At 40.7% G+C, this 27,114-nt stretch overlaps 1 protein-coding gene across 1 annotated transcript in view; it reads left to right on the top strand.

The window, feature by feature from the left end:
- ankrd11 (ankyrin repeat domain 11) overlaps positions 1 to 27,114 on the top strand; it is a 90,634-nt gene that overhangs the window by 25,542 nt on the left and 37,978 nt on the right. The gene's annotated exons all lie outside the window — the stretch shown is intronic.

The following is a 27,114-nucleotide window of genomic DNA, read 5'->3' as shown; positions in this document are numbered from 1 at the left end:
AATGTTTTGTGGTTGCTTTTGCCTCCAAAAAATCATTTTGTTGTATTTCATTTTTGAGAAAAAATATCCCTACCATCAATGTACGTTTAAAATTGTCCTAATGTGGAACATCAGTTCACAAATGGAAGTGTTCACAAACAACATTTTCCGACGCATATTGATAGGGGTCACGAACTTGCTTTGGTTTTGCAAACGATGACAGCATTAAACTGGAATACTCCGTGTGAATGTTGTTTGCCATACAGAATGTGAATCGTTTTTGTTTTTGCTATAAATTATCTCCAGTATGACTCAAGAAAGGGAAAAGTAGAAGTGATTGTGCTAAATAGAGACCCTGGAAAGTTTTGCGGCCCTGGCGGCGTACCGTAAGCTCTTGCTGGTGGGGCTGGTCACATGCCGCCATGTGTTGTTCTTATTGAATCTTGTCTTTTGAAGAGCTATAAACTCTTTGCTTCAGGCGGATTGGAGTTCCCTTTCTACGGCTGCGGAAATGTAGCGTGCTGATCAGTGACTGCTGGTTCTCATACCAGATTGTCTTTATATTTTTTACATTTAAACATTTTGTTTTGTACCATACAACAATGATCGTTTGAATAAGCGTGATTTCAATTATGACTCAAATAATGGTGATTGATGTTTTTTTCATAATCGAGCAGCCCTAATTTATCTATGTATGTACATGCTGCAAGCATCAGGCATTCGGTCTGTCATTGTGTGCAGAAGCTTCTTGTACCAGTAGGCTGTCTGAATGCACATTAGAATTGCGCTCTATTTGCTGGAGTGCATGCATTAAGAGCAGAGCTTAGTGCATGCTGAACTTGTGCCTTGCTGTCCATTGTCAGAGGTTGTGTTGGCGCGAAAGAAAAATAGGTCACTGTTTCTGTACTGCAGAACTAGCTCATGTTCCCGCAAAATCCCTACATTAGCAAGTGTTTCACTCAGACATACTTTATATAACGGACTACCAAATGTATTTCACACACTAATCACCCTATCATTGATTGTGGACGTGAGTCTCTCTCATCTTTCTAGTGAAATTAGGTTTCAAGGTTGCGGTTAAAATCCCACATTGTATTACTTTATGTGTACATTAGTATATTTTGCTGGTGGAAAAAAATGCGCTGGACAGTCAGTGACACCAGCAGTCTGATTGCTCTTGCTTTGCATACATCATCTCCGCTTGTTCTCTACTCACAGCCAGCCTTTCTTGTCTCTCTGCCTGTGACATTGCCCCAGCCAGAGCTGCTTCTGTTTACCTCCCTGAGCTGCCTATATCTGCTTACTGTCAGTGGAAACCAAGGAAACTGATCACAAAGCTTATTATGGGTGCCAGGAGTGGAATACACACTGTGCCTGTGGGCACGCAAGCACACTCACGCACACCCATGCACCGCCCTCCTGCATCTCCTCATGTGATGCCAGTCACATGGTTCCCAGGCAAGCAGCTCAGTAAATCTGAATTGGTCTTTCATTGTTAACTGCTTTAAATCCTCCACCCGGGCTGCACAGTTAGTGCGAGTGTTGTTGGCGTCTGTTGATTTTATTAGAATTTTTACTGTCTTGAGAATAACGTCATAAAACAAATACTAGATCAATGTTTGTTTGTGCTTCTTGATTTTACACACCCACATAGGTTGGGGAGGATGGATTTGGCTTTTTAACTTCGCAAATGTCCAACTAAATGCAATCTGCCTTAGGCCACAATGAATGTCACAAAAATGTAGTTGAACTGATGTGGAGTATTATTTACACCATGACCCAGATTATTAGGCATTTAATGTTTCTGTACATTTCCTGAATACTCAATGTGATTTTTCAGCAAATTTATCAAAGGCTTACAGTATGTTTCATCATCAACAGTTAACTTCTATAACAATTTTAAGTATAACTTCAACTAGCACAATTTCAACATTACTTTTTATGTTTGCATGATTACACAAGTGCTCCGTATAGGTTTCTACCATATATAAAGTCCTCCAAAATTTCTAAATGACAGAAATGTTAAACTTTCACATATTTTTGTTTTGATTTCAACACAGTTTTAAATTGATTCATTATTTTCCATCAGATTTTTAAAAAGGCCGATTAACGATATTCATCAAAACGCCAAATATTTGCGCTGATAATCAGCCCGGCCGATATCGGTCTATACTTAGTAAGCGTGCTTATAAGTGAACTGTTTTCGAAGTTATGTCTTAGGAACACAAGTTTGGCAGTTTTCAAATTCCTTTTCAATTTCAAAGTAACAACTGTCACTGGCAAAATGGCCGCCCCCTGAGCTGGATAGAAACGGGTGGATTTTGCTGCTTCATTCAGATTCCACAAACGCCATATTAATCAGAATACAGTGTTTAGAATAGTGAGGGCACATAGAACTATTGTGAAGACAATTTTAGACTTGACTTCCCCTTCCACAACACCCATTTGTAAAAGGAGGAAACTAAGGACACTAATTGTTGAAACTTTTTCGGTGGAATTCTTTCCGATTTTTGCCTAACATACATCTTGAGTTGATCAACATTTGTGGGTCTTCGTTGTTGAATTTTTCACTCGAAATTTCGTCAGAGGTGCCACAGTTTGGCTGTAGCCACAGGTGCTTCCACTCAACCGGCAGGTAAACGAGCTCAGTTGATTAGAAGCACCTGTGGCTAAAGCCAAACTGTGGCAAGGTTATTACTTTCTGGACCTGGATTACCCACCTCTGTATTTCGTCACACACTTTCGACGGGAGTCAGAGCATTCCAGCCTAATACATCGCACTCTTTTACTACTGAGTCACGCTGTTGTAACAGGTGGAGAATGTGGCTTGGCATTGTCTTAGTGAAGTAAGCAGGGATGCCCCTGAAAAAGACGTCACTTGTATGTTGCTCCAAAACCTCTATGAAACCTTCAGCATTTATGGTGCCTTCACAGATAAGCAAGTTACCCACACTATCACATCCGCATAACAACAAAGACAAAGATGGTGGTTTATGGGCTTTGTATTGATAATGGTCCTTTTTCTCTTTGGCTAAAAAGACTTGATGACCACAATACAGTTTTCCACTTTGTCAGTCCATCTATGATGAGCTCGGGCCCGGAGAATCTGGTGGAATTTCTGTGTTGTTGTTGATATGTGGCTTTCGCTTTGTATGGTAGAGTTTTAACTTGCGTTTGTAGATGCAACTGAGAACTTTGTTAATTGACAATGTTTTTTGAAATGTTCCTGAGTGGCAATATCGTTCACACAACAATGCCGCTTTTTTAATGTAGTGCCGCCTGAAGGTTCGAAGGTCACGCGCATTCAATGTTGGGTTTCAGCCTTGCCGCTTACATGCAGAGATTTCTCCAGATTCTCTCTTTTTATGATATTGTGATAATGATGAAATTCCTCAATTCCTTGTAGTTGTAAATTGTGAAATGCTATTAAACTGTTGGGCAATTTGATCACAGAGCTGTTTAGAAAGTGGTGAACCTCGCACCATCCGCGCTTGTGAGTGACCAAGTCTTTTGGGGAAGTGCCTTTTTATGTAATCACAACATTCGCCTGTTTCCAATTAATCTTTTCACCTGAGGAATGTTCCAAACTGGTGTTTTTTGAGCATTTCTGAACTTGTTTTGTAACAGTTTTTTTTTAATGTGCTGCAGACATCACATTTGCAAAAAAAAAAAAACATTCATCAGATTATACATTAAATAACTTGTCTTTGTAGTGAATAATTTAATATCTGTTGAAAATGATTTGCAAATTCTATTTTTGTTTCTATCTATGTTTTACACAACGTCCACACTTAACTGTAATTGGGTTTGTATATTTAAGCATTTTCAATATTTTATAATGGAACAATAGGAAGTCAGATGAAGGACTTTTTAAATCCAGTATGTTGATTTTACTTGCTAATCTTCTAGTTGTATAGACTGCGTGGAGCCTAAATATGTAAATTGTCTGTAATGTACAAGCATTCAGCATCTGCTGCTTTCTATAGCCATGTGCAGTTCTATGTAAGTTATGTTACCTTTCTGCAGCCAAGCTCAAAAACAAGGGGTCTGTGTTCGATTTGGTGTAGATGAAAGACTGAAATTCTTGTAATCACATCTTCTTCACCCGTTTCCTCTTTGTTCTCCCCCTTCGATCTCCTCCTAGCCCCAAATGGGGCTTGTTCCTCACTGGGGATTAGTGTGTGCAGCAGCTCTGAACACAGAAGTGGGCCCTGCCTGTCACGTTACATAACTCGCCCCGGGAAGAGCGACTCAGCCTTGCCCGGCTAGAGAGACGACTATAGAGGCTTTGTTTTCCCTACCTTGCCTGCTTCCTCCTCTCTTCGGCTTCTTGTCCTCCCCTTCAGGCAGACTGCACAGTTATACTGTATAGAAGGAGTCTGTTTTCAGGAAACAGACAAGCCACTGTGGCCCTGAGTGGAAGAGTGCTAATAGCAGCTAGCATTACAGGGCGCTTTACGTCTTAGGCTGAGGAATTTAAGATCTGCTCGAGGTCACGCAGTTTCAAAGGTTGGAAGTTAGTGTCCCTGCCAATCCTGCATTTCCGCTTTAGCATACCCTGTGGTGACACAAGTGTCGCGTTCTTTTCAGGGGCCATGGACCCTCGTGTTGAGTTTTTTGCTAAACGTTTTGTTCGTAATTCCAAATATTGTCATTTCTGTCCCACTTTTGTGTGGTTTGCCTCCAGACACACTATTTCCGCGCAGGCACTGCCATCACCAGTAAGGTCGGAGCTCAGCAATGTTCTATATTAGATATACTTTTGCATTGCAAGCTGATTTTTGCAATATGTAAATACTGTTCAAAAAATATAGTTTATATGTTTTGCACTTGCACATGTTAGGATTGCTGTCACACATCATCACACATGGCAGAAGGCCATGATACTTGATAGATGGAATAGTGTCTGCTTTCAGGGCATTGTGTATGAGCCAAAGTTCCCATCAACTGTGGCCACAACACCAAACACTGTTTGTTCTGATGACTAATTTTAGAGCTGCTAGGCCCTTCTCCAAGGTGGAATGGATAATATAACATAGAAGTATCCCTCCCTCTTGTTTCTGTATTCTGTAACTGTCCACAAATTGATATACAGCATGTTGTGGTATAGTATATCCCAAAATACATTTGACAAAATTGTTGGTACCCTTCTGTTAACCTATTTAGGCCGGGAGCGCATAACCATGTGTCTACCACTAGAGCCGGGAGCGCTGTTGTGTCTTTCTACCTTACCGCTGGGAGAGCGTATACGTCATTTTCTTTTTTCCTTTTCTAAAGATATATGTTTGTAGAGATATCCACAGCTTTGTAATAGAATAGTGGTAATTACCACTCTTTATTTTAAGTAATTAAAAATAGTGCTTCTTTTGCCCTGATACTTTATTTTTACATTTTCGATTGAAACAGTAACTAACAATAAACTTAAATAATCCGCTACAAGGGCTGCGATATCAATTATTTAGTAGGTGTTGAATTTCCAGGAAAACTTCAGGTTTTGAGTGTTATTGTAAAGTTGCCCTAGGTTTTTGAGAGATGTTTCAGCAGGCCTCAATGGATTGAAGAAAGAAAAAAAGCAACAATGGTCACTGAAATAACCTGAGACTGATGAGACTGGGATTTGCCAAAATGCAAATTTTCATTGACTCTTTCAATTTGGTGCAGTGCGTCTGGATCTACTCACAGGCAAGGACACACTTTGGAACTTGTCCTTACTTCTGGTATAATGGTCTCAAAAGTGTTGGAGAATGCGCTTTCTGTGCTCTTTGATTTAATGTTTTCATGTGCTGTCAGAGATACTCCTAGTGAGCGCAGTAGCTGTTATGAAATGCGCTATATGTAAAGAAAGTTGTATAAATTGACAAGCCACAAAACATCAGGGAAAAAGTCCTTTGAGCAGTTGAGACTAAACTGGATCTTTTGGATAAGTCACTTCAGCTCAGTTTACAGAAGTACAAATGAAGTATTTGTATGTTTTTGTTTGAAGAAAACAAAATGGAAGATGCTCAGTGATGTATTAGGGCTGCTTTGCTTTATCCATCACAGGATGTATTGAGTGTGGGCTCGGGTGTGATCTCAGCATAAATAAATAATATGGTGTTGTGAAAAGTTAGTCGTAGCTTAGACGTAGCCACCATGGGCTAATACCAAAACACACAGCTGTATACATCCAACTATGGCTAAGAACAAATCATGGGGCCATTTTGGAGTTGCTTTCTGTGAGGCCTCATCTAAATCTAGTTGAACATCAGTGTAAGGAGCTGAAACATGCAGTCTGGAAAAGCCTGGAGGCAGCCTTCAAACCCGAGACAGCTGGATCAGTTTGTTCACAAGGAGGGAGCCAAAATAATGTCCCCACTGGTGCACAAGTCTCTTTGAGAGCTACAGTAGTATATTGAATTTCGGTACGTGCCTAACAAAAAGATTACCCAGAAAAAATATTAAGTTAAGCTATAATGTGTAACTTTTGGTGTCCCCTTCAACATGACCCCTGTCCAATGCAATGTTATGCCCTTTTGTTAGTGGTTCTACAACATTTTTATTATTTTTGAAGGACAGATGGTTGGGGTTGGTGGGTGTTTTCTTCCAAAGAGTAATTTCCCCATCATTGCTGTGTTGTCTGCCTGCGGTATTCAGTGCTGAATTTTGTGTATTGTGTTTGTCACCTTGTTGGGAAATGGAGCCAAAGTGTGGACTTGGCGACAGGTAACGTTTCCTTTTTACATTGAAACCTGTCTGTTTGTGATGAAGCTATCAGATAGAAACATCCCAGCCAGTAAAAAATATGGCTTTGTTTGTGCTTTGTGTGTTTTGTCAGGCACTTTGTTGGGCAGCTAACACCTAAGAAAGACTTTGAGTTTGTTTGCAGCAATTATTATTTTGGTTCAATTTATTGTTCTAATTTTCACATGAATGATTATTTTCTGCTACAGAAACACAAGATGGATTTAGCTAGCTTTTTACAAGTTTCTTGTCATAATGGCTTCTTTTCTGATTTGCTTATACCCGAAAGCAATGGGGTTTTAAGGAGTTCCACCACAAATCGGTGTACAGTAGAATCGACGTTTTCTATTGTCATTTACTTGCCTTCACAAATTAGGTATATGATATCATTACAGGTCATTCATGTTATACTTTGGACCTGTCTGGTCCTTCTCATGCCCCCTTTAGAACCACACAGTTGTGACCTTGGTTTCAAGTGGCTATGCGCCGTCAGAAAGCTAACACCTCTCCCGGGAGAAACTGACCTTGTTGCCCGTCACATTGTAAATCTGCAAATCTCTCTCACACCTTAATATTAGCAGATTCAACAAGTTTTCAGTCTTCAAGCGTTCACTTTGCTGCACCTGTTTTATAGTGTATAAAAGTAATTGGTTAAGTGGGAGCCATGGCTGAACGATTTCAGGAAAAGATTGAATTGCGATTTTTCTGACAGATATTGCAATTTTTGATTTGATTCCCTTTTTTTTCCTTCAAGTCAAGCTTTTGGGCAATATTTACTATGCATAGTAACATTTCTGAAAAGCAAATCATTAAAACATATTTATCGTAATTTCCGGACTGCAAAATGCTCCCGATAAAAGCCACAACAGCTAAGCCATGAATGCAAAACTGTACATATATTGTCCACTTTGTGTTATTAGCCGCGGGTCTCCACATTATAACATAATATATTTGAAAAGAAAGGTCACCCTGGTGGATTTAAATTTAAAAAAAATAATAAAAAAATGTTCGCTCAAGGTTTTTTCCCCAAACAGTTCCAAACACGACTAGTTTACACAGTAGCCTTTCGAAATACGTTACTAACAGTGGCTTTGTTGACACTGCTCTGTCAGGATCCACTGGCAAACGTCTTGTTAATGTTACTCTTACGCTTCACTCTATTTTCGCATGCGCCCACTTTTGGTAAAAGATTACATCATCCAAGCCTCTCACTGAACTATGCAAATAACTTCCGTATGAGGGCTGACTCAGACAGTGGCATTGGTCCACTGTGACGTGTTTGGTCTTTTCATTGGTCAGATATGACAAGACTATTGGTGAATCCATTGGCCGTGTGAAACTTAGTCAGTAAAAATCATAAATAAACCGTGTCTCATTAAAAGCCGAAGGGTTCAAAGTGTGGGAAGAAAGTAGCGGCCTGGAGTCCGGAAAGTTGTTGAAAATTGTTTAAGCAAATCCTTAGTTCCACAACTTGGGACCTATCCTGAAGCAGGTGTTTCTTTAGGAGGCCAGCTTCAATCTGAATGTCAACACATTACTTATTTACTTGGGTCTCCTTTTTTTCAATCCATTCAGCTGTGCAGATTCTGAGCTTGAACATATTATTCATTCAGTGCTGACTTTTTCCTATGTCCACAAAGCTTGTTTCTTTAGTCCTATCTCATTTAACTTTTGATTACTTTTTACTTTCATTGGTATATCAGAAAATATCGATATCGCGATAATGGCATACACCATATTCATAATGCAAAGACATGCAATAATTTTCTTATGGAATTGTATGTTTTTATCTGAAATTGACCAGTCAGATGCAAACTTAAATGCACATTGCCACCCAATAGCTGGACATTATCTAGGGGAATTACAGTTAATTAGCTAAGAACACAGTGAGCTTGCTTATTTAGCTGCATGACAAAAATGCAATTATTTCATTACATAATAAAAAATGTAATTTCTTCAGTTACATGATAAATATCGCAATATCTATGGCTTTAGTCAACATTCATATTGCATGTTTTTCCCAATATCGTGCAGCCCTAGTCTGTGAAACGACGAAGCTTAATGCTGGCAGCTAGCGCCCTTAATTAGCGGTTGAACATTATTTCAGGACAACATTGCGTTGTTGCCATTGGTAGCAACAGTTTGTGTCGGCAATAAACACTCCAAAAATAGCCTGTGAGAGGAGTCAAGTCAGCAGTTAGGCCGCGAGACACTGCTGGGAACAACTTCAAAATAAAAGCGTACCAAGGCATTGATGTCCAAATATTTTTTTGTCAGGTTTATTTTGAAGTTGGCCTTCTTACCACGTTGACGGTGTGTTACTGTCATGTATAGTATGAACAATTGTTGCTGCGGTTAGCTCGATGACTTCTTTCTGACAATGTACACACAAGCAAGCGGGTACTTGAGTCAGAAAAAATGCCTTGAGCATTTTTTGAACTGAGGTTCTCAAATTACTCGAAAACCTGTTCCAGCCCTGATTTTATTACCAAGTTACTAATCAGACCTTTGGAGGAAGGCTTATGAAGACGATGTTCATCTGTGATGGTTAGTTTGGGAAAGTTCTATGGATGTAGAATAACAATTGTGTCAAAACTAGAAAAGATCGACCCATGTTTGTGCAATGTGGGAGACCACAGTATGCCCAAACTGCCCTAAATAAGTTTCCAGAGTCACACATAAGTATAAGCAAAGCCGTCTTTATTAAAAACAGTTACATTTTCATAGTTGTTGGCATTATTTTCTTGTGTGTAGTCTTGTTGTTGAAATGTGTTCCAATGTGTTGCATCAGGCTGTAGCCTGCTTAAGAGCTGGGCAGGGGCCAGCAGTCAACCAGGGAAACAGAACAGGAAGCAGATGGAGCAGTCTGGGCTTAACCCTTCCCACGCCACTTTATCCTCTAGGCCCTCCTCCTCCAACCTGCAGGCCACTTTGTAGAATGGAAGGAAGGCTGTGTAGGGAGTGATTGGGGGATGGTAGAAATGCTTAAAGTATCAAGCAGAAAGAGATGTGCAGGCAAAGAACAGGGATGCTGCCACACAGCTTCATATATAGGTATACCAACAACCATCACTTGCAAATGCTGAACTATTCATACACAGAGGTGAGCATTCCGTCAGACTGACAGAACGGACCGCCAGTCCGTCACTGACGGACGCCTGTTTTGCTGACGAATGACGGGACACCTTTTAAAAATGACAGACTGGCGAATGCCGGTTTTCATCCGGCAGTGTAATCGTCCCTAACCGCGCCTGTCAGTGATGGTCCGTCAGTCTGTCACAGGCGGACACCCGTTCATCTGATGGTTTTTGTGGGACCATCTGACGGACCAACGGACTTCTGACAGACTAACTGACGGACCTAAATGACGGAGTGACTGACCTAACAATACTGGGCATTTGACTTGCTATAATTAGTATACAGGGACCAATGTACAGAAAGCATTGTGACGCAATTGCATGTTATGTATAAGAAATGTCACATCCTTCACATCCTCCGAGACTATACCAATACAGTATAATCACTTGCTTTCCTTAACTCATTCTCTGCCAGGCATTTTCAGACCCTCTTTTACCCTGAAAATCAAAATATCACTAAATTCTTGGGATTGAATGGCTGGACTGTGAAAAGACGAATACATTTGTCAATGGCAGTTCTTGAGCTCCCAATAACTGTAGCAGCAGTATTTTTCTTTTGTGTGCAGGTCATTGGACAACTTTAGGGGTAGAGTAGTGTGCAATCACACTTTCTGCTTGAGTTATTGGAGAGGGAAGGACAGAAACGGTTTGACAGAAAATCAGTGGTTAATTGTTGTGGACCACCTACATCTGTTGGAAAGTCAAAAACAGGAAATGCGCCGTTTTCACCAACATCATCTACAATTGAGCATGGTACAGAGCTTCAAATAGACACTCGGGAGACAGAGAAACTCATCTTCAGATCTAAGACTCCATTCAGAGTTGGCTACGTTCCTCAAGCTAAACATACAGAGGCATAATTGAACGCAAGCAATTTTTAGAGGAAGTGTCTTTTCACTGCCGATTTGGTAAGACATCACTGAAACCTGCTTTGAGGAATGTCCATTCTAAAGAAGGCAACTTACTCACCATTCTTCAAGCCTGCGCCTTTTTGGCTCGTGTTGGAAGTTGGCTTTGTTGTACAGGGCATGGAGCACATAGAATCCAGTGATTATTTGTTTCTTACATTTTTTTCTCCACATCGTGTATGTAACGCTTTAAGTACATTCTCTACACGAATTGGCTATCGCGACACAATGTGTCACTGTCTTTCTTTTAGAATTGACCAATTTGAGCGGATTGAGCTCGCCCGCACTCCATCGCCTCAGTCGCACCACTCGCCCTGTCTACGCGAACTGCATTGACTTTATTTGCAATTGCGCCGTGAGAATTTTGTTAGGTCGGCGTTCAGTCTGACTGCATTATTAGTGTGGGACAGGACCAATTGTTTTTTTTGGTCTAAATATGTATTGTGGTATGTAATTATGGACGGGAAATGTTACAATTTAATAATAGAAGACAGTAGGGCTGCTATGATTAGTTGACTAATCACGACGACGTCGACGATTTAATTAATGTTAATCGTCGACGCGTCGTTTAATTATATATTTGTTTGGCACATTATTTTTCTCTCGAGACTGCCCGCTCTTTTCCCGCTGACTGTTTTCCTAACTGCAACGCACATGCGCAGTGGTGGTGAAGAATAACAAAACCTTTTTGATAAAGTTTAAATAAACAAAAAATTAAAAACCAATACAAGTGTTTATTTTAATTTTCTTTAGCACTTCTTAGTACTTCTTTTTGTACTCAAAGATTATTTCACTGTATTAGTGCAACTCTGCATAGTGTATAGTTTTGGTTCAATTTTAACACGCACTAAAGAATTACTGCTAACAATTTTAAGTCCAGAGTATCGCCATCAATTTAAGCCACTCCCATATTTATAAACATGTCAGGAATGATGGCTTAAGTTGCAAAGTTTAATACAAGTTGAATGTACTATCAACTTGTCTTCATGATTAGTTTGTACATAAAGAATTTAAGCTGTAAGTTAATGATGCCTATTATAAGAGCAGCAGCTTGCTGCTGCGATTTGCCGCGATTTATATATTATCCGATTAGTCGACTAATCGCGACTACTGTTGGTGAGTAGTCGACTAGCAAAATAATAGCTTGTGGCAGCCCTAGAAGACAGTGACTTAAATGTCTCTTTCCACTTCTTCCATTTAACAACACTGCTCCGTCCTCCACTTGCCTTCCACCAGCCTAAGTGTTAGCTGAATGTGTCATGGGGGAGGGTGCCAGGAGTGACATCTGTGGCCCTCTCCTCACTCTGGCCTTCGCCTTATTCTTCTCAGGCATGTAGATTGCCATACGAGAGGAAGAAAATCAGTGTTAAAAAGAATAGAATCTATTACATTTTGTCAAATAAGAACGAAGAGGAAGACCACTGATGGTAGAAAAAGTCAGTAGTATGGGTGTCGCCCTGGAGATGACGCTGACCTAGTAAACTTTACATACGTTACAATTATGTGTCTCCCATCCCACATTCAGAGATTATTTTGGTTTTCTTTCTTTCTAAACATTGGAATTTGAAAGGACATTAGTGATTGCACATGCTTGCTTCGATTATAATACTGCAAAAAAATAAGAAAGGTAAATTGGACACCAAAAGGAATGTATGTTTGTGTCTGTCTGTCTGTCTGTCCGTCCATCCGTCTGCCCGCCTTCCACCCATACAATGCTTCTGAACCCAACTAGGACCGGACCATCGCAAAAAATACGATTTGACCACTCACCCAGTACTAGGGATAGACCGATTATAGGCCTCTGTACCTCCGACGCCAGATCTGTAACACGCAGAGCGGCTGATCTGGAGCAATAACTAGCAGGAAATCGCTCAGTTCAAAACTGCTGCATTTGTTAATGATGGAAACTAGGCTACACGTTCAGATTCCGCACAATGCTATGCAACTGTACTTCAGGTTAACCGCAGCATAGATAGGTGCGTCAGTTTGTGTTGTTGTTTTTTTATTACTTAAAAAATAATAATAATGGGTGCGCCTTATATAAGGGCGAGAATAAGAAAAGAAAAGGAAAAAAAAAAATATATATATATATATATATATATATATATATATATATATATATATATATATATATATATATATATAGTAATTGATCCAACTTTATGAACCTTTCATGCTTTGCGTCTTTGAATCTTGCTGGCTAAATTTGTCTCCCAAGTTATAGAGCCCTGTAAGCTTCATTATTCAACATTTGCTCCAGTTGTGGTGGGTTATATTTAGAGTTGTTGTTGGGGAAACCAACACACAGTGTGTACTAAAACTAAACTGTAGCCAGCGGTTGGATTTTCAGAACCATTTTAGAGGATCTCATCATGAAACCATCGCTTCTTTGTAATGATTTTGCAATTGGGCATAGAAACATTCAGATCTCTGCAGGTGGACTTGAAGCTTTGGTTTTCAGTTGTCATCTGGGCTTCTCTGTTAAAGGTGCTTCCCCCGCAACCCGCCCCTGTATAATAGGAAGTAAATGGATAAACGGGTGGATTTTGGTCTGTGTTGTCTAGTCTCTGGCCTATTCTCATTAACTAATCAAAGGTACTAGTCAGTGTCTGCTAAGCTCCAGTTTCACCACAGAGTTGGCCATTTTTTCTGAAGAGAGATGATCATTGTGACCTTGCTGATTTGACATTTTTTTCACCATTGGCAGCTTGCCACTGCCGTAGCCAGACAGCCAGCTGGAGCGAGCTGGAAATAAATGTGGTTCTTCATAGTGTTGGAGATGAACGCGACTCCTGTCAGAGATTTGAAACCCAAGCACCAACCGTCTCAAACAACTGTTACAATATTCTCATACGCTGTAGTACTATATGTTGCAGACTAATGTACACTGGCATCTGTTATATACACACGCGCGCACACACAACTGTACAGAGATCACAAAATAAACAATATGTTATCTAGTACGTTACTGTGTTTCATTCATTCATGTGCAAGTGGTCCTAATGTTGTGGCTGGCTGGTGCATATTCCTGCTCTATTTGCTGTGTCCAACTGTGACTACACATTTGAGTAGACCATGTTGCGTTGACGCAGGCAAAAGGTTGGTTACACCTGACATTGGTATAATAGCAGTAAAAAAAAAAATAAATAAATAAAACAAGAGGAGCTCAAATGTTGCTCATAGAGATGTGTTGAATCGTCACTGACCATGTCCCGAAAGACTTAGAACCAAAACAACAAGGCTGAAACAGAATGTTGTGATGGCGCAAGAAACAAACACGACTGGCGCACACACGAATCGATCCTAGCTTCGTGTTGCTAACTTTGGCGAATCCGATGTTTGCTCGCCTTAACTCATTCACTGCCATTGACGGCTATGGATGTTAAATATCCATGGTAACTGGAAAGGCTGGCTGATTACAACAGAGTCATTACAACCAATGGCTTCGGCACCACGGAATGGTGGTGAGGAGCAAGGGCGCCGATTCAAAGCGAAGCTTTATCGCCAGATCATTAAGATCAGTAATGCACGGACAACAACTGTGTGCTTACAAGAACTTTATTCATCATAGACGTAAGACAGCACCGTATCGGTACTACCGTAACACGGCACACAACTGGGCTCGTTGACGCTAATGTAGCAATTAGTGAGGGATATTTTTGATCATTTGTTTCTGTAATGACATGACTGTTTCTGACAGTCCCATGACAACTTCACCTATGGTGGCCTGACTCAAAAGGTGTAATGTCCGCTCTTGCTCCTACAAACAGTGTGTTGTTGTCGTAGGTGGGTCTAAAAGCAGTAAGTACTATCCCCCTCACATTGGCCGCCAGTGCTTCACAGCTAAAGCTCAATGCCTTTCATAATCTGTGGAAATGTGAGCCTGAATAAATGGTCACACGCTCGTGGATTATCTTCCCAGGATGTTATTTTGTGCAGGAAGGATGTTTGAAATGCCAGTCACCAACACACAACACCCTTCACCAGCTCCTCTCCCACACACGCAGTCTTTTATAATCTGCTGGTGAGCAGCATTGGAAGAGCGCATCTTAGTAAGGCAGAGCTCTGCAGCCTTGGGTTATTGAAGTGTGCATATAGCACACATTATGACATTGGGGCAAAACAAGGCTGGCTTATTCAGTTTTCTCACACCGTCCTAACCGTTTTTCCAATTTTTACCTGTCTTCCTCAATCATCTTCCTCTTGGCTCCTTTAGTCCTTTCCTTCAAGCCCTTTTTCAGATTTTTAAGGGGTCCAAACTCCTCTGCTGGTAGAGCTAGATGAGCCCTGTGAGGCAGGCAGCAAGGGAGTAGGAGCTCAGCCGAGGCATTGACGGAGTAGTGAGACCCAGCAGGGGAGTGAGCAGCTAAATATAGAGCGTGCAGTGGAGTGGTTGTGATGTCACAGGCCGGAGAAGAGAGGAAAGGCAGTGGGGTAGAGGCTACTTTTACAGGTAATTTGTTAAGTAGGCTCCGATTCTCAGATTCTTCTTTTGCAGTAGTAATGAACTGACATTTGGACTAAATTTTCTTTTGAAATTTTAGTGAGGGAACAATGTGATAAGCAATTTTTGAAAAGTATGGCGATTTTTATTTTTTTTATTTATTTTTTCTTCTAAAGGAAAAATAAGTAGAGCATGTATTGTCTTAAGTGACGTGACGTTTAAACAAAATGTAAATGTCAGCCCTTACGGACTTGCCCACTTTCCACTGAGGTCTTGGCATGAGCTTAAAGCTCTGGTACACGCGAGCCAACGAAGTAATATCTGTGGTATATCCTTGTCTGGCTTTGGGATTTCCAAAAAGACAGAGTGGAGCGGCTTATCCAAAATGCAGACACTGTTCCTGCCATACGTTATATCTTTAGATGCTTATTTTAAACTGTGCTCTATGCATTCATTCCCAATTAGTATAGTGGAAGCAGATTGTTTTGTATTTATAAAATGACCCTGGCATGATTCCTACCATGACACTAATGTAAGGAATGCTACTTTTTTTCTGCCAGTTTTCTCCTCTTATAATACATTCATATGAATGTCTAAAAACCTCTTTAATGGTTGCAATATGAGGAAATGTGAACTACACCTTAGTGTGCTGCATTAAGATTTACATGCATGCACACGCATACATTCACTCGGCTCTTGTTCTTTTCCTGTGCCAGTACTGCAGCTCTAGCGCACAGAGGATTGATTATGACTTCTCTGAGCAACTTGCAGACTGCATTGGGTAGTACTTAACTAATGGTTGTATTCTTTTGCATATGCAGTTGTGGTACAATTTTCAGAGTAGAGATCCAGCACGGCTATTTTTATGTGTTCATTTTTGCTGGGCCACAAGACTTTTATTGCTATGATGCAGCCGTAGCGCAAAGCCTCTAAAAAAAGTCTTGTCCTATTGATCGTTAAGCATGCTGGATTCTTAGATGCCAAATCCTAGCTAGACTCATATGAGTTGTCGTGCATCATTCCATTAACTCATCCCTATGATTGAGGATTCATACAATACTACAATTTTTACTGAAATCACTTAAATTCGACAATTCTTTGTACCCTTTACGTAAATGCCCACCTTAAAGGCCTAGGTAGACGAATCCGATGTTGGCCAACTGTGACCGGCAGCGCTAATCACTATTCCACATAGTTAGGAAAAGCCAACTAGAAAGTTATTGCCCGGGGGCGGATTTTAAAAATGTAAACAACGCATTCAGCTATATTTTTCGCTCACGATGTACTCCCATGCGAAGCAAACCCTCACGGTCTTGACACAGTATCGTGAAATACTTACATTGTCAACCCTTGCTCTCGTACTTATAAGATTGCGGCAGCCAAGGCGTGCTTTATCCGCATTTGTCACTTCCCGTTCATGCTGCGTGCGCAGATTGGCTAGCTAACAGCCAATCAGAGTGACCAAATGTGACGACCCACGACGCCGATTCAATATGCTGAAACGCCCACCAGATGCTTCCTGACGGGCTCCAACGCTACGATAGTGGTCACTACACCAATCAGACGGCGCAGTCCGACGCCCCGGCGCTTGACCTCCCACGTCGGATTGGTGTATCTAGGCCTTACGCCTACCGCACATCAAGAGATGCAACCGAACACAACTATTCAGTGGCGTCGTTCATTGTCTGTGGTTTTGCAAGTAATTTTCCTTAATTGCTGGCCGGCTCTAACAAGATTGTCAGTAACTTAAAATGTTGCATGTATATGTTTAATGGTGTTTGGTGAAATTATGCTTAATCCAACCAAAATGCCAGGTTACACATGATCTTTCACAACATTAAGTATACCTGTACCAAGCAACATCCATCCCATCGATGCCAGGTTGTACCATTATAACAGTATGTTGTGTGTGTTTTTAAATATTTCTAAAAATAATACATTTGTAAATTTGTATGTCCTGTTGGCTAAAAAGTGAAGCATTGTGGAAAATCTCTCAAAATTGTAAATGACATGTCTGTTCTTGGTGTTGGATTTTATCAAATACATTTCCTCCCAAAATCCGACTTATACTCCAGTGCGACTTATATATGTGTTTTTCTTCTTTATTGTGCATTTTATGGCTGGTGCGACTTGTAGTCAGGAGTGACGTATAGTCGGGAAAAGACGGTATATGTAATATTGTAAGGGAGAATCATACATTTCCAGTATATGAGTTCACATTCGTAACGGCCCTCCGAGGGGCACCGTAACTACGATGTGACCCACGCCCAAAAAGTTTGACACCTGTTATATACAGTACCGTTGCTGTCCTGTGAAAATCACTTATCGTTTTTATGTATTTATTTTTATTTTTTTGTTAAAGGGGTTTCCACATTACATTATTAGCTTGAAGATTAGCTGGTTAATTTATTGCCGATAGGATACAGATGGTATTCGGATTAATCAGTTTACCATATATATTTTGTTGTGTACAGTAGGGCTGAACATTTAATTGCATTTGCAATATAAGTTTGATATGACAAAATGTGATTTTGTGATTGTAAAGGCTACCATTTGTTTGGTCATTGTGAGTGGAGTGAAGGGGTTAAGAGCAGACAAGATACAAAGTACATCCATGCTGTGCTCTAAGCCTGCCGCACACTGCCACGCTACATGCATGTAATTCATGCATCTCCAAACCAATCACAGAAACGGATATCTGCTTGTCATATATGCACTGTGAGTGCACTCTATGCTTTGTGTTGTCGGCCAACATTTGGGTCAGAGCGAGCTTCTGAGTGAAGTAGAAAAAAGAAATAAGGAAATGAAGCAATTGAGGTACACAATGCCCGCATAGTTCGGCAAGCAGAACCAAAGTTGCTGATGCATTTCCAGTTTATTGTATTCAACAAGACAGTCAAACATACTAATACAAAATAAGAATACCCACAAGGAGCAAACGCTCACATAATCGGCCAACCGAAGTGACTCCAACTCCTGACTCACAAGGCCTTGCAACACACCACTACTACATTACACTTTTTTTTTTATTTACATTCTCTTGTATTACGGCTTTAGGCTATGTTTTTCTTTATTAAACACAGAACAAGCACTTGTTTTGGTTTTGGTGGGAGCTAGTACAGATTAATGGCATTTCAGTTCATTGCAACGAGGAAAATGTATTTGATATTTGAGAAACTTAAGCTTTGTGCTAAAGTCAAGGTACCACTGAATTTGCAAACTCTACTTCAATATTGGATTATGTTTTTAATGCATTTCAACTACAGACTGCACTATCCCAGATCACGCTTTTCAGCAGACACATTTCATGACATGTATTTGTTTTCATAAACCAAGTGCTGACAACTTCAGTCACTGACCAACAATCTGACGAGAGTAATTTTGTAGTGTTACCTTGCACCGCCGATATGAAGATAAACATATGAAAGTCTTAACCTGTTCTTCATTGAAAATCACTTGAAATAACGTGTTGACATTTGGACACAGAGGTTCTAGTAAGTCATTGAAACAGTAAATGTGTTCAAGACAAATCAGGAAACATTAACAAGACAAAAGAGGAGAATATCAAGGCTAGAATAAGTTGGTGAGTAATGAAAGAGGTAAGAGTGTAAACTACGGCTGGAGGAAGTCTGCCATGTGATAGTACAGAAGTGGTGTGTTTGCTGATGAGTAAGCTCGCACCCTAGCTGGAATGAAAAGCCTTTGTGTTCGTAATAAGAGTGCTGGCAGCAGTCCAGCAGCTCTGACTAGTGTAGGATTAGGCTTGGACAATCGGGACCGCGGGATCAAAACAAGGGGCAGGAACACCAGGGTCATTCTGCTTGCAAGGATACCATCTGCCCTGCTCGCCTCCCTGCCGCAGTCTGGGGGAGGGGAGAGCTAGAGGAATGGGGGAGGGGCAGACTGGAGCTCTACAAGCAACAACAGTGTTGTGGCAGAGCTAGGCAACTCTGTATGCAGCTCAGCTTTGCTCCGCTTGCAGCACACGGGTTCAGCTTGCTTGTACGGCAGTCCTGTTGGATTACATACACGCGCAGTCGAGAGACACTCATTCTCAGCGTTTTCTAAACTGTTAGTCAAAAAGTATGCCGTGTTAGCGTCATCACTGAGTGTAACTGTCAGTATTTGCACTTTCAGTTTTCTCATTGTTCCTCCAATGCATAGTTCTTGTTGGGGGGAAAACATGGTATTCATAAACATGGATAACTGTGCTTCGCCGTACATTTGTTGGGAGCATGCTGCCCGTTCAGGCTCTTGTGGTGTATTTTTACTTTATCGTTTCTGCCTCCATTTTATCATACATCATACATATTATTCTTGACCATATGTCCAAACCCAACGACCCCTCTCCTGACACGTGGCAGCACTTAGATATGAGGTGGCATTCCATTTGGTCCAGTCCCCATCCCACCCTTTGTTTTGTGTTTTCATGAATTGAATGTGTCCACCGGAGGGAGAGGCGGTGGGGGTTACACTTTGCTTCTAGCCTCTATGTGAACTCCGCGTTTAGCTTGGTCAAACCTGAGTACCGCTGACCTATTTTTACAGTTTGATGCCTTTTGCCTGAAACATGACTGAGAGTCTAGTCTTTGCCAGCAATGTTTGCGCACGTGGGTGTTTAATGTTGTGGCGGAGATACAGTACAGTGTGGCACAGGACAACAGAGAGGTGAAGGCAGATGGTCTAATTTGAGACTGTAGTAGTTGGTGGCTGAAAAAAAAGAAGAAAAGAGGGTGGGTATGGCCGATGTAATGTGAAACATTACCCATGCTCTCCGTGAATGCTTGTGTGCACATATGCGCAAGTTAACTGCGTATGCGTGTGCATTAGCAGGGAGGGCCAACCTTCTGGCTCTCATCAATAATTCACCAGTCCTTTCTGTGCATCTCTCCTCACAAACATCCCCTCCCCCAGCTGTCTCATCTGTTCCTCCTCTTCTTCTCATCACCTCATCTCCCCCTTTACCTATCTCCGATACACCACGCCCTTCATTACCTATTAGTCTCATGTTACCCTGTACAACCCCCACCATTAAATAATCTGCACACCCTCACATGATTTCTACTACCGCGTGTGTGGGTGTTTCCTCTTTTGCTCTTGCAAGTGAATAGAAGTTCATTAAAAAAATGCTCACTTGGCTGTTTTTGTTACACTCTTATAGCTTTTTGGCAGAGCCACCATGGCTGCATTAAATGGTGATGATGCACAAAACAAAAAAAGAGGAAATGGAGCCATATATGCCCTTGACACTGATCCCAAAGTTAAGTGCAAGAGTATATACCGCTGTTACCGGAACTGAAAACAGTGTCAACTTTAAATGACATGACACCATTTGCCCCAATTACAGAAGACTGTCTCTTCGGTGCTACCACTTCACCTTAACTTCTCCTTTGCTTTCCAGTAGATTGTATTCATTCTTAAACTCACTCACTGTCCTCGGTATAGAAATGTTCCATTGTCAGAGGTTGGGGTGGAATGATTTTTGAAATCATGATTCACACTCGGCAAGACACTAAATGGTCCTACCCTTCCAGCAATGCAGCAGCCACTCATATTGCAGTGGGGCGCATCCTGCCTAGTACTTCAGTCGGATTCATAATGACGCTAGAGTCATCATCGTAAGCCATCACTACCAAGATATTGTTATCTCCATTGCAAGACCTCTGGCCCATAAATCGGACAACTTGAAATTACAACTCGCTGGAAATCACTTTGTTTGTGACTGAGGTGTGGTGATCATCACAGAAACTTGGCTTAACCCAAGGATATGCGATGTTAGCATGCAGCTAGCAAGTTCCCATAAAAAGTGGGAGGCATATACACGAATTGTCTTAAGTCCTTCACAGTTGACCTGTTTTGGATGTAAATGCAGTACCCTCAAATTAAAGCTTAAAGTCTGCATTTAAAGGGTCCATCAATCCAATATCTCTACCGCTTATCCTCATAAGGGTCGCGGGCGTGCTAGAGCCTATCCCAGCTGTCTTCAGGCAGTAGACGGGCGACACCCTGAATTGGTTGCCAGCCAATCGCAGGGCACACAAACAAACATCCGCACTCACAATCACACCTAGGGGCAATTTAACGGGTGTGTCAACCCAAACATTTTGTTTACAATAATGTTGTATGCGACCCCACTAGTCTAAACATGGCCTTCTGATTATTATTACATTTGTGGAATATGAGTTGAACAGCAAAATCCCCGTTTATATCCATCTCAGGGGGCGGCCATTTTGCCACTTGTTGACATCAAAGTTGTTCACCTGTTTTCTGAAGGTGAGCTGCGACTGGTCGTTACATGAGCCCTGAGCAACTGTGATGTCATTTTCAGATGACAGCAGGTAGCAAAAAGCCGCCCCCCTAAGATGGATAAAAATAGGTGGATTTTGCTGCTTAACTCATATTTCACAAGCGCAATATTAATCAGAAAGCCGTGTTTAGACTTGTGGGGGTGCATAACATATTATTGTCAAGAAAACTGTTGGGTTGACTCCCATTTTGAAGCACATCTTTGTTTCATTTCAAATCCATTGGGGTGGTGTTTAGAGCCAAAAAGATAAGAATCATGTCCCATATATTAAGAGCTGAAAACCATTAAGCATGAGCCGAGCTCATTCATGTATGATTGTCATCAGGTAAATAATAACAATACAACATTCACTCCTCTATCCCTTTAGTATATGAAATGTAATTATGATGTAATGAATGTCTCAGTCTGTGTGTCGTAGACTTATTTAATCATTTGATTTTTTATTTAGTATTTAATAATTTGAGCTTTTATTCAAGAAACAAATTATTAGATCATTGTTTTCCATCTATTTTGAAGCCAAGGCGCATATGCATTTTACATTAGAGAAATGTAAAGCTTAATCACCCAACAAAAATATCACAAAAAGTCACAAATATACTTAGGGTGAAATCCGGGCTTGTATAGTAGCGTATATTCTCCCGAACGTTTGGTTGACGAGTGTCATTTTGTTGTCAAGCGCTCTAGAGCAACGGCATTGGAGTATTTTGTTGTCCCTCTATTGCATCCATACATCATTCCTTTCTCTCTCACAGCCTTTCCAGAGTGAAGGTACTTGTAAAGCCAAGTAAACACTGATATGCGGAAGAACTCTCTTGTAACCCCACCCCCTCTCTCTCACACGCTCCACACTGCGTATGTAGGTCAACATGACTCACTCCTTTCTGCTTCAAAAGCCTGCTCAGTTTCTCTATCTAGAGCCCTTTCACATTTGATGTGGTCTAAGAGAAATGTGCATTGGCTGTGCAGAGTCGAGTGCAGGTTTTTTGCTGTAAAACATACATTTCACCTGCTTAATGTCTAATTGTTCAATATATTGCATACGGACATTTAAATTGCTGCAACCCTGCCTTGTTGTCTTTGCATTCCTTCAGATTTGTTCGCAGGGCTTTTAATCAGATGGGAAGTTGATTTTCCTCACATTATTCCCCATTATTGGGCTGTTTAGGAATTATCTTTGAGATATATTAGTACAATACATTTGTGATGAGAATCTAGTAAGGCTAAAAGCTTCACACAGGCTACAGTAGAGATTTCTAATGCTTGCCTTTACAAAGCTCAGGCGCTACTCCTGTTGACCTGACAGACATTTTGCTTGTGTTCAGTATGCGAGGAATCTCTGCCGTGTGCTCCCTCTTCTCATGGAAAAGGATCTGTATATGAACGCTGCCTTCTGGTCCTCACTTCTGACACCAAAACAAATGCTGAGCAATTTAGGCCTCTTGATGTGTGTGTTTGTCAAAGGAGAAATAATCTGTGAATTGAGTATTTTTTTATAATTAGAATCTGAAATCTAATTAAAATGAAATGAAAATGATTGTTTACATTATGTGCTCATGAGAGAGAGCAATGTAAAACAGTGTCTTGTACTGGGTTGTTTTGTACTAGCTGCAGTTGGTCGATATAGTAAAAAGATGGCTTTGACAACTTGCTCACAATCCTGACCAACATCCTAAAAAGCTATAGTGCGCCACATGTGTCCTTTTGTCCTCGTCTATCTGTGTGCTGCTTTCATTTTGGCCAGACCTTGGGTGTGGAGAAAAAGAGTACCCAGGGACTTTTTTTGATGAGTCACTCAACCGGACATAAAAGGAGGGGTGAAGAAAATAATAATACAATCCTTTGTAACCCTCCCCCAGTTCTTCTTGAAACGGCACTGTTATTACATCATATGCACAGGTTATTTGCAATTGATAGTCTTGTTCGGCTATTGGTCAACCATAACATGAACCATTATGCTATAACATAAGAAGACTGCAAGCAATTGTAAGTAGTACAATAGGAGGAATACGCACTAGAAGAGATGTGGACCTGGGTGTGCCATGGTAAAAATGGAAGCTTTGTAGAGGAAACCTGAGTAGGCCAAGTTTTAGGAGACTGCGCATTCATGTCGCTATATCATTTATCGTTTTTCCCTAGCCTCAATGCAGCCCTTGTCCTCTGAATTACTGCTGCTACATATCTGCTTGTTAGAAAAGAAATCGGTACCCAACTTTGCGTGCAACATATTTTGCAACCATTCATGCAAAAACAGACATTACTAGGTGTGAATACTTTGTGTAGTGCAGTCCATTGCTTACCTTGTTTGCTGATTGATTAATAATTTGATGTTTTTAGTACTTTGCTTGGTAATATGTACAACAGGGCTATGTGATTCCATTCATTGTTTCGATAGATTTTGATCTTTTGTATCGTTTACTTATTGTCCGAGTATATTTTGTTTTAGAGAGCGGGTATATGAACTGGGGCTGCCAATATTGGTCGCCTCGTTGTCAGTCAAAATCATTGACAATTAAATAACAGACGTCTATTTTTGCTTTGTTTTTCTCTTCTGTTTCTGAACCTTCCGCTTTATCCTCTTGATGCACAGACCTGCAGTGTCGACAATTAGGGTTGGCCCCGACGTATCCAGAAAAACTGTCATGGTCCGCCAGCAATGGTGCTAGAAATTCTTTAAGTATTGACGCAAAATACTGAAGCCCGTATCTCACACAGCTGTGAATGCTTGCAAATGCTTGTAAACATAGGGAGTCTTATGTTTTCCTTAGGGATCCTAAACCCTGTATCTCACTGAGCGCCGAAGGTAGGCAAGTGTTTGCAAGTGTTTGCGCACGGCCCGAATTTTGTTTTTTTTTTTGGTCAGGGTTCGTTCAAGGTCGCAAATTGTCGTGAAGCCGTTCGCCAGATGTGCGGCAACAGTTTTAACGGTCACAAACTGCTTTTCTTATTGTCAGTAAATTTTGAAAAGGTTAAAAATATCATTGCGACAAGAAAGACTGTTTATGACCGTCAAAACTGTTGACGGACTTCTTTGCGACCGTTCGAAAAAAACATTTGCTACGTGTGCACGTGCCGCTCAGTCAGATACGGGCCTTAAAGGTTGCAAAGATGTTTGCAAATGATTTCTAATTGTTGTAAACCAAACTGTTTTTCTTGTTGCAAATAAACATCTTGCAACCTTTTAGGAACCCTGACGAAAACACAAGCATTTGCCACTCAGTAAGATACGGGCTTTAGGAAGATTGCATTGCAAAACCTTTGAAGGAAACACATTGTGATTGATTCCATTTCTGATGTAGAGCGATAGTCCACAGTCTGTGTTTCTGTAAATTTATGCTTTCTTAAATAAGAAATTTTAATCTGAAGTCCCCTTGTTTGTTTACATTGCGGGCTGCTAATATTAGCATCAAATGATTATTTTTTTGCTTTCCACTCATTTTAGAGCGCCAAACTCCACTAACTTCATTGCATTGTCCACAATTATCCAGTTTTAAAGTTGTGTAAATTATCTTTGTTGTTGCTATATTTTTTTCTTGATGACTTCCCGCATCATTTGCACAGCTCTTCAGCATACTGATGGTACCCTTACATTATGTAAAGACGCTTTGCTCTGTACCTATGTGTCTCATTTTTTTTTTTTGTCATAGTTGCTTGTTACTGCAATACTAGTGTAGCTCATACTACAGGAGACAAATTCCTTGTGCATGTTTTTACATACTTAAGCCAATAAAGATGATTCTGATTCGGAAATAAAAATATGCCCTTGTTAAGTCCCACGTCGACCATTAATATGAGTACTATACAACGTCAGCGTCCCATTTCACTGCAGCTGGGGCTCATAAATCCACAGGTTCTTCATTGAAATAATGTAAAAATGTTCCAACTGAAGTATACAGTAGTTGTAATTATGTATAGCACGTTTTGAAAGCAGCTTCATTGTTACTTAAAGACCTAGTTCTGCTCATTTGTTAACAAATTAACATTTCATATTCAGATCACACTATTTTTTTCCCCCTTCCCTGCCTTGGGGCATAGCAAAGATTATTATTGGTTTTGGAAATACTTTGGTTGAAACTCATAAATGGTACTCAAGTATATGCAGTAAATAATTAAGTTTTTTTAAATAGCCATATTGTTCCATCTTGTGATCGGATCGGTGATGATTTTGTTTTTTACATCCTGATCGTGTAAAGTCTAGTTGTTGCTGCCAAACAGATGCAACAATACGTGTTGTGACTTGTTCTGCGATACATCCCTGGCTGAAGTAAGGTATTAGCGTGACTCATAAGGCTGCTAGTAGTAGTAGGGTAAAACACTGAGCGGACATATTGCAACGCTTCTTTTTCTCTGTTGAAATGACTCGCTTGTCTGTGCTTATCAACTATTAAGCCCCAGGCCTCAAGAGCTGCATTATGTATTCATATACAAGATATCAAACAGAGCAAAGCGCTGCACAGATCAGACCCCATCTTACTTTGTACTTCAGCAAAACGGTACAATACAATTCACATCATTCTCAGGTTCATCAAGTTGGCAACCTAACTTGGAAACATGTATTGTACCATTTAGGGCTGGACCCACAATTCAATACCACCATTTATTGCGATTGACACGTGATGGAAAATGCCTTCGATAAAACGTTCGATAGAAAAGAAGATAGAACCAAACCCGATCGCGGCATGGTGCGTAGTCAGCGCGCATCCACCTCTAAACACAAAAAAAAGAAGTTAAACCAACAAAGGAGAAGACACGAACCCCAACAAAGAGGAAGCATTTAAACCAACGAAGAAGAAGCGGCTAAGCCAACGGAGCATGCTTGCGGGCCTGGCAGCCGTTTGCCATACTCACGTCAAACGAGCGAGCGGCGTAACTTTGTTCAAATCGTTCAAATCAAAGCCATATTCGACCCTTGGCATCGCACTCAATTAAAATGAAGCAACTAAAATATGAATGGACTATGGCAATAATGAGTCCACTAAGATAAAGTAATTCTAAGACAGTTGGTCAACGATAATGTATCCACTGCAAGAGAGTATTATATTAGTTCACTTGCATTGTATGAACATTAAATGAAGGCTAAGGCTTCAGATAAGAGCATTCAATTCCATAAGAAACGTATTGAATGTCTTTGCGATATGCATATTGCATGGGCCAATATTGCAATATCGATATTTTTTCGATATATTGTGCAGCCCTATTACATATGAATAAACATTACAATAGCTACAAGCTACAGCCATGCCATATTGAATCTTAATCCCACTGAATTGAACCGAATCAAATCGTTCTTCTTGGAAATGTACTGCTCTTGAATCATATCGTACCTCATGCATCAAGATACTTATCAAATCCTCTTGCGGGTCTCATGCGGACCCACGGTCAATTGCCATTAAATAAAGATAAAGTAGTGTACAGTATGTGCGCTCGTATGCAGTGTTTCTCTCTTGTTCTCCCCCTCTCTCTCTCTCTCTGTCTGTTTGTCACAGACTGTGCACGAGCTGTTGTGGTCATGTGACAAAAATGAGCCAGTCAAAACATTTGTTTACAGGAAGAGGAAAGGTAAGATACAGGAAAGACACAACAGCACCTGTTTCAAAGTTCAATAGTTGACTCATATAAACG

This window comes from Filicampus tigris, chromosome 3 (genome assembly GCF_054856515.1).
Source record: "Filicampus tigris isolate MCC_2025a chromosome 3, RoL_Ftig_1.0, whole genome shotgun sequence".
In the NCBI taxonomy this organism is placed as follows: domain Eukaryota; kingdom Metazoa; phylum Chordata; class Actinopteri; order Syngnathiformes; family Syngnathidae; genus Filicampus; species Filicampus tigris.
The sequence above is the reverse complement of the archived record's forward strand: the minus strand, read 5'-3'. Positions and strand labels throughout refer to the sequence as shown.